Genomic DNA, 7,500 nt, shown 5'->3' with positions numbered 1-7,500 from the left:
ATTTGAAGAGAGGAGAAGTGGAACAGTAGACCCCCGCTGATGCTGCCCCCCAAAACCCAAACCTGTCCCCCAAATCAAGTGCAACACAAGCAAAATACTAAGAGCCTATTGAGCTAAACATGAATGCAGACATATTCTAAAACAACCTGCACAATTTAAAGTGGAGGTCAAACGCTGCATGTACGGAGGACATCCCGATAGTATAATATAATATAATAATAGAATAGAATAGAATAGAATTATCTCCTCTTTGTCATAGAAAATGTCTTCCAATCAATTCCGCATGTATCTAGTCTAAAATGCACAGATGTTGTCTTTACAGATGCAAAGCCGTCTCTGAGGGGAACACCAATGGATTTCATCCTTTAATGATATTTGGGTTAGCGACAGCGTGCTTGATACGCTGGTCCGTTTGGAAGTCCGAGGTGGAGGTTCTGCTGTGGTGGGATAATGAGATACACAGCAGAGAAGGCTATGCAAATGCCTGGGTCCATAGGAGCGCAGTAGATAAATCATGTTTATAGATTGATGCCTCCTGTGGCCTGTGCGAGGATAACACGACCGCTTCCACTCGCCTCTTAACTACGAGCTGTTCTGCATGTATGCAAACACAGCATCATGTCATACACATATGGAATAAAGAGTCTCACGCACCTGAAATCTGAATATGCTAAATGGCCTGCATTTATATAGCGCTTTTATCCAAAGCGCTTTACAATAAGTAGGTACATTAACCCATTCACACACCGATGGCGGCGGGCTACCACACAGGGTGCTGGCACACCATCAGGAGCAATTTGGGGTTCAGTATCTTGCCCAAGGACACTTCGACATGCAGACTGGAGGAGGCGGGAATCGAACCACCGACCTCTTTCATCCAAAGCGACTGGTGACGACCCGCTCTACCTCCTGAGCTACAGCCGCCCCTGAATCTGTGACTGCACTGTGAGAAGTGCAGATTGTCTTTGCTTCTCCTGTCCATTTGTCACATTTAAATCCACCTGTATTCAATTCAATGTGAAGTCCATCCCCTCCCCTCTCTCTCTCCTGCGTTTCCTATCTATCTATTTATCTCTGGCTTCTCTAACAACTGTGTGAGCAGCGGCAAATGTAATTACAAAGAGGAGGGGGGTGGGGGGGCGGGGGGGGGGGGGGTGATTGCTCGCTATGCACGCGCAACAAAACGCAACATTAAAAAGCTATTATGAGAAGAGAGAACATTTTGGCAGATGTACGGCGGAGGGCAGCTAGCGCCATATGTTTGTGGAAACGGGGACAACAAGTCAGGTGGTAATTATCAATCATCATCAGGGAGAAGCTGTCAGAAACGCGAGGCCGCGCGCGCCGCATGCTGCGACTCACGTTACCATGGAGACAAGCCCCACATCCCAGCCAAGTGTTTGTGTTTACCAGGACGTTACGCTAAAACATAGTCCATATTTCTGTCGTCTAAAAGTCTGTCAATCAGCTTCTTTTAGAGATGGACACTATCGACCTGTCGGCATGTGAAGTTATTCAAGTGGCTGTGTGTGTGTGTGCGTGCGTGTGTGTGTGTGTGTGTGTGTGTGTGTGTGTGTGCGTGTGTGCGTGTGTGTGTGTGTGTGAGGATTTCCTCCTGCCAAGCCTACTAGGGAAAGTGTGGTTGGAGTTGTGGTTAATTTAGGTTAGGGTTTTGGTTTTACACCGATTTGGTGAAAGGGGCTAGCCGCCGCGGTCCTGAAGCGTCTCTCTCCCCTCTGCTCCGCTAATAATACGCGCCGACAGTCTATTTTTGACGCTTCCCCCTTCGAGTTGCGTCAAGCACAGAACAGATGGAGCTGATGGGCAGAATTCACCACCAAGGGACTAAATTAAATTTTCCTAATCCAACCTGTTATTGTTTGTCATGGGATGCAATTATATACTGCATACATCAACAGGAGGAAGCAGCGTGACGTCACGACACCGCAAATCCCCCGTAAGCGCGGCACTTAACTAGTATGAGTTGTGCCAAACAAACGTTCATATCTCAAAAACTATACCTGATGACATCGCTTATATTTTGACATTCTGAGTGAGAGCAGAAGTAGCTCAAGAGTTTGATGTATAATATATGCATGATGTCGTGTTAAAGTTGTGTGAACTGACGCAGTTTTTAAAATGTAAACAACATAACCGGGGCTAGAGTGAGACACTCAAGGCTGGCTCCGTTTTACCCCAGTGACGCGGTTTGTTTACCAAAATATATATATATATATATATATATATAATTCAAACACTAAAGCCCCCCCCCTAAAAAAAATAAGGGGCGGGGGGGTTAAATTAAGGGTAGTCCCACATAATGGCCGGTTGGCCTTACTGTTAAGGACAGAGTACGTTAGGTGGAAACGAGGGGGGTAATATAGATGAGGGTGTGTGCAAATATGTAGATGTATATATTATTGCATAAATGTTAAAAATAATAATAATAATAAATAGATTAGATAGATTAGATACAGTCAATCCGACCACCGGCAAAAAAATCACATAACCCTCACCCTCATCCTAACCCTAACCCTCACCCTCACCCTAACCCTAACCCTAACCTAACCCTCACCCTCACCATAACCCTCACCCTAACCCTCACCCTCACCCTCACCCTCACCCTCACCCTAACCTAACCCTCACCCTAACCCTCACCCTAACCTAACCCTCACCCTAACCTAACCTAACCCTAACCCTAACCTTCACCCTCACCCTCACCCTCACCCTAACCCTCACCCTCACCCTCACCCTCACCCTAAGCAGTTTTTTGCAAATATCTCGGGAACGAAAGGGCTCACCGAAAAGTGCCAGACATGTTTTCTGCTTACTTCTTTCGACGAGGAATCCGCAAGTCAATCCAACTCCTTTGCTGGAGAGAGAGGACATTCTCCCAAACCATCACGACTTTGTCAGTTTCAATTTGACATATTTCTTTTGCATAGCCTACTTCTGTTTCCCTTTGACACACACCAGATGCGTTCCAGTCGCATTTCCTTGCAGCCATGCAGCTTATTCAAAGCACCAGTGAAGCCAGCACAGTGAAGCCAGCACAGTGAAGCACAAAGTGCAACTTATCACTGATCATGTACCGTGCAAAGGAATGTTTCTGGAACATTTCCAAACGCTCATAATAACAACGGTGCCTTATGCTTTATGATGACAATCAAAATCCCCGCTTCCGCCTGACCCGCCGATCCATCAGCCTTCCAGGAATCAGGATTATTTTCACTTAAAAGCAAACCTCGCAAAATTAAATGTGATTAGCGAGTAAACATGAAAGCAATTCGGGGGGGCCCTGAAATTGGCAGTATGAATTTTCCAAGTTTATTATGGCAGTCATTTGAGAAAAGAAAGAGAGAGGGTAGTGTTCTCAATTGATTATTTGTGCGCCGTTGTGCATGCTCCCCCTGGGGAGAGGCAACATTAGTCTTTCATCAGATCAAATGAAGCGAAGCCGTGCCGTTCCAGGAAGAGCCAATTAAACTGTTCAAAGAAGTTGATTATTTGCGACGGATTATGAAATCGTTCTCATCGGATTGGTTGGGGGGTGTGAGTGTGTGTGTGTGCGTGTGTGTGTGTGTGTGTGTGTGTGTGTGTGTGTGTGTGTGTGTGTACCTTATCACTGTGCAAACTCATAAAGGCTGCAGACTCAAGCTTTCACTTAGCAAAGCAATTAGTACCTGGTGAAAGTGTGTTACATCTTTTACAAGACAAATGTTACAATCTTTTCATTTGGTCTCATAGTCAAAACAAGGTACACGTATAATTACATCACTTCAGTATCATTCATTTTCTTTCTTTCTTTCTTTCTTTCTTTCTTTCTTTCTTTCTTTCTTTCTTTCTTTCTTTCTTTCTTTCTTTCTCTCTCTCTCTCTCTGTCCTCCTCATGTGCTAGCCTCATGATGGTAGCATCATACCATAAGGACTTATTAACAGCCATCACACTGACATGGCTGACTTTCATCTCAGCCCAGACCCACTGACTGACACACACACAACACACACACACACACACACACACACACTGAGGAATGCCACGAGCGCTGACAACTTGATCATATCGCCCTGTATTCAGTGCAAGAAAGACTCTGTCATTACTACAACAGACAGAAGTCTTTGGTGTTGGTCACATGTCTGGAGGCAGTTACAGTACCTTTGCTGTCTGAAGGAAGAGACTAAATACACTGAGGATCCACTGAGAAGAGCAGAGCAGCAGCCTCCAAATACAAGCTTTCAATATGTGACAAGTGAACCTGTCGCTGAAGCTTTTGTCCCTGCCTAAGTGTTGGCAAGTAGCTCATAATGGCTATTGTTCCAATGTTAGCAAAGAACAGAAAAGGGCATGTCCCACACACACACACACACACACACACACACACACACACACACACACACACACACACACACACACACGCGCGCAGCGCACGCACACACACACACACACACACACAGAGTGTGCTGTTCCACGAGTGACAAATGTAAAAGAGTCAAAGTTATATCATGTGGAGGATTTGCTCAAATAGGCGATAACCTTCAAACCAGTGCCCAATTCAGCCTGCCTATTTTTGACGCCTATGCGGAAATTGCATTCTTTCAAATGGCCAGTGGGGGTCGCAGCTTGTGTAGCACTCCCGGGAACATCCATTCAACTCTATGGGAAACGAGCCAACTTCTCTCTCGGTCTATGTCTTAAATAAACACTTTCCAAATGAGTTTATGGTCTGAAAAAACAATTTCAAGTCTTTTTCATGCTCTAACGCGCTCCGTTTTCCAAATGATAGCCCCATTTCGAGGAAAATTGACGACAAACATCGGATAATAAGAACAGTAATACTTCCGACCGGTAGAGGCAGCAATGTGCCGCGAGGCATCAGGTAGCAAGTAATAGTTGAGCAAATTATCAGAAAATAGCGTTACTTTATGATATTTTAATAATGTTAGTTAGGGAGAGAGAGAGAGAGGGAGAGAGAGAGAGAGAGAGAGAGAGGGAGGGGAGAGAGGGAGAGGGAGAGAGAGAGAGAGAGAGAGAGAGGGAGGGGAGAGAGGGAGAGAGAGAGAGAGAGGAAGGGGAGAGAGGGAGAGGGAGAGAGAGGGAGGGAGAGAGGGAGAGAGAGAGTTACTCTATACCTGAATATTCTATTATATTCTATATTCTAATATTATATAATACTGTTTGTATTATACTTGTATTAGTACATTGTACACTTGTATTGATTGTTATTTGCATACTGATATTTGTATATTGTTATTTGCTTTGGAAATACAAGCTTGTAACTTGTCATGCCAATAAAGCTCATTTGAATTTGAATTTGAGAGAGAGGGAGGGAGAGAGAGAGAGGGAGGGAGAGGGAGAGAGAGAGGGAGAGAGAGAGAGAGAGGGAGGGAGAGAGGGGAGAGAGAGAGAGGGAGAGAGAGGGAGGAGGGAGGAGAGAGAGAGAGGGAGAGAGAGAGGGAGAGAGAGAGGGAGAGAGAGAGAGAGAGGGAGAGAGAGAGAGGGAGGGAGAGAGAGAGAGAGAGAGAAGGAGAGAGAGAGGGGAGATAGAGAGAGAGAGAGAGAGAGAGAGAGAGGGAGAGAGGGAGGGAGAGAGAGAGAGAGATAGAGATAGAGAGAGAGAGTTGAAAGGGAGCAGTGGATAAGCTTCAAGGCTGCTTCTATTCATGACTTGGGAACAGAAAGCACAGCATGGAGCTGTAAATAAATGTCAGGCAGGAGAAATACATCCATCAAACATATTCTAATAGATCAATCAAACATGATGTATTGTAATAGATCTATACGCTCTACTTACACTTGATGGGATTGAGTCGGCCAATGAACCAAATCAAAGCAACCGAGTCATTCCCAAAAGCTACAGCGCGTTAAACCATTAAAGCATGAAAGCACGGCGATTATAAATAAGAATCATTCCCGTAAAGAAAGCAGGCCAGTGGAGACATTCCTCCCTCTGTTTACAGGCCGGTGTGTTTGAGGGACCTCAGAAGGGCTTTACTGAAATACACAAACTAAACAACAACCCCCGTCTTCTGTCTCATTCACTGCACAGTGACTGCTGCATACTGTACATACAGTATATCCAAAACGACTATTTCTTTATGAACAAATGTTGCAAAAAAAAAAAAAAAATGGCATAAAACTTCAATCCTGTTTCATGAGTTTTGGTTTTGTCAGTGTGGGTGTTCAATTTCTCGCACGGCCGCTGCCTCATTTTGGAAACATCCTTGTGCAATATCACACACAGTCATCATAGTGATGATGATAACACAATCGTCCTGTCTCACTCAGTCAGCGCTGTGGCAACCTGCTCTCTGACTCCACTTCAAGCTTCACATAAGCCCCTTTATAGAGACAAGCCCTCACCTGCACACACACTGGAAGATGCTACACACAGCAGCCTTACCAAAGGGCTGCGTTCAAGAGCGCTGTCTCTGTCTCTCTCTGGTCTCTCTCTCTGTCTCTCTCTCTGTCTCTCTCTCTCTGTGTCTCTCTCTCTCTCTGTCTCTCTCTCTCTCTCTCTCTCTCTCTCTGTGTCTCTCTCTCTCTCTGTCTCTCTCTCTGTCTCTCTCTCTCAGACTTGGAGATGGGTAAACAACATGTACAGTTGCACTGCAGATGAGTCAGAGGTGTTAACTGGTTCCAGCATGTCTCTGTGTGTGTGTGTGTGTGTGAGTGTGTGTGTGTGTGTGTGTGCGTGTGCGTGTGCGTGTGCGTGTGCGTGTGCGTGTGTGTGTGTGTGTGCGTGTGTGCGTGTATGTGCGTGTGTGCGTGTGTGTCTGTGTGTGTGTGTGTGTGTGTGTGTGTGTGCGTGCGTGCGTGTGTGCGTGTGTGTCTCTGTGTGTGTGCAGCGTTTATTAGGGACCTTCCTTCAGCAGGATCCAAAACACATGTGGGATTTCATTTCATGACTTGTTGTTGTTATCAGTTCAATGTAATCCTGTTTCTCCTGTAAACCAACGCTCCACAGCCCAGTTCCATACACACGGCAAAAACATTCAACACAATCAAATAAAATCATCTTGGCAATCATTTTCTTGATGCTAGTTATTTCCAGGAAATTCCCGACACAGTGGAGTGACCTCACCACCACATTGGCAGAAGTTTGACTCTTGGTTTAACAGTCAGAGATGAAGGTTGAACATGAGACTGGATGGACTGAGATGTTAATTATCCAGGTCATGATCCAGGTTCTGATGAACGAGCGGGTCAAGGAGGCTGAGGTGGAGGTGTTACTATGACTCAGCATCGTCATCACAATGTGCTCATGCACAATAGTCACGTCGCAGGACATGCAATGTCACAGAATAAGGCAAATTAACTCAAACACGTCAGTTTTCATAATTTATATATATATTGCAATATATATATATATCGCAGAAACAACATATATTGCAATGTCAGTTATTTAGAAAATCAAAAAGAACACGCTCAACTCGGAAATAATATTAACTGGGTGCTGGATCCTAAAGAGTTCAAGCACTCCAAGTTAAAAGAACTTATTG

General features: G+C 45.0%; 1 protein-coding gene across 1 annotated transcript in view; it reads right to left on the bottom strand.

The window, feature by feature from the left end:
- Nucleotides 1–7,500, bottom strand: part of LOC310796369 (AT-rich interactive domain-containing protein 5B-like) — a gene marked incomplete at its 5' end in the record, with an annotated part of 92,610 nt that overhangs the window by 37,734 nt on the left and 47,376 nt on the right.

This window comes from Poromitra crassiceps, assembly GCF_964638095.1.
Source record: "Poromitra crassiceps genome assembly, chromosome: 22".
NCBI lineage: Eukaryota > Metazoa > Chordata > Actinopteri > Beryciformes > Melamphaidae > Poromitra > Poromitra crassiceps.
This window is presented reverse-complemented; position numbering and strand designations above follow the sequence as displayed.